This window comes from Terrapene carolina, unplaced genomic scaffold (assembly GCF_002925995.2).
Source record: "Terrapene carolina triunguis isolate 2854851 unplaced genomic scaffold, T_m_triunguis-2.0 Scaffold788, whole genome shotgun sequence".
Taxonomy (NCBI): domain Eukaryota; kingdom Metazoa; phylum Chordata; order Testudines; family Emydidae; genus Terrapene; species Terrapene triunguis.
The window spans coordinates 406,768-408,580 of NW_020665139.1; positions in this window are offsets into that span (position 1 = coordinate 406,768).

Consider the following 1,813-nt stretch of genomic DNA (forward strand, 5'->3'; position numbering starts at 1 on the left):
CAAGTACTCCTGTTCTTTTAACAAAATAAATGAGGATTTTGTACTATTCCCTTCTGGCCTAAAAATATGTGAATCTTCTAGTAAAGAATAGAAAAGAAAAGAATATGAAAGTACATTGCTTCCTCTTCCCATAGTTTGACGAGTTCTAATCCAAGTATTTCTGCCTTTTATATAAAAATCTCCCATATTTCAATTAGAGTTGATTGAAATTTTCTAAGTTTCCCAAATATTTCTTTTCCCAAATGTTAAAGACAAAAACATGCATTGCGTAGAATAGCTTGAAAATGTTTTTCTATTATTTTTTCACACTCAGTAGGTATGTACATTTTTTAGAATTTTGTAATTAATTTCAAAAAAATGCTTTCAAAGGAATTTCAGATATCTCAAAAAACACGTTAATAATCATTCTCTCCAAATTTTTAATCCATTCTAATTCAGAAACATTTCAGTTCTAGACCAGAGTGCCATTTATAATAGGATCATACATGGGATATCTGAAGTCTAAGAGGAAATCTGCATTGCTGGTTATAGCATATTTGTTATTCTTTCATCCTAGAACATGGAAAACCATTAACCCCAGCATCTTTTTTTCACCACGAACTCACTGTTCATTAAGGTGTGAAGTATCTGTCTCTTTCTCACAACACCTAACTTTTAGGTCCATAGAAAATAATTGGAATTCACAAAGCATGGGTTAGGGGTTCAAGTTCCTTACACAATGAGTGGAGGGAGATAGGCACAAATGAATGGGATCCACAAAAGCCAGGATGCTTGGTAGGGAGATGACTAAACTAGCTACTAAACTAGAAGATGCTGAGTTGAGGCATGTGTGCTAAGCCCTGCCCCTCAACAGGAGCCCTGTACCTAGATCCAGGCTGAAATGCCTATCTCTGCTTGGGATCTACAGCTAACAACTGTCTCCTGGAGGTAGGTTTGGGGAGTGGTTTCTTGCAAGAAACAAGGAGGAGGAGTTGGATGCAGTAGCAGCTGCCCCATAACTGTTAGCTTAGAGGCTAGGGTACTAAACTCGGAGGTGGAAGACACCCCCCTCCCAGGTCAGTTCCCCATGTGTGTGAAGAGAAGGGATTTGTAGAGGGGGTTTCCACCTCACAGATGAATGCCTTAACCACTGAGCTCTGGGATATTCTGTTGTGGGGTTCCCTCAGCCTCTCCTGTTTAATGGAGTTCCAATTTACATAAATAATTAAACAGTCATCAGAGGAAGACAACTGGATCTGGGAGCTGCCATCTTCCATGGGAGAAGCCCAACCACCACTCTAGGGAGAGTTTCTCATACACTCTCTGGCCCAATGAATATGCAAATATTTATCAAAAAAGGACTGAGAGGTAGGAAATGACTGCTCAAATTATTTGCCCTGGTCAAGGGGAAGGGGACTTGAACAGGGGCTGTCCCATACCCCAGGTGGGTATCCTAGCTGTAGGTACCCTCTACTAGTGAGGACTCTGAAGTGACCTGGGATTGTTCCAGTTGGGAAGATCCTGAGTGCTGCAATCCAGCCTTGGAGACTACAAGTCCCATGATGCTTTGGGGAAGAGAGAGAAACTTCTGCTTCCAGGGGATGCAGGGAGAGCATGCAGTGGGCTCCATCTTAGTGGGGAGCTTAGATCCTGGTCGGGGGATGGGGGAGGGTTGAGATTTCTTTGGTGGAGCTCTTTCCCATACAGGAGCTGCTGCTAGAAAGCCAGAAACTGTTATTGAGACTCTGCTGGGACTTTGACCTATCAGGGAGCCATGGGAGCTATTACTGCCCCTTGTTGCCTAGGCTGCATGGCTTTATTGGACCAGCAGAGT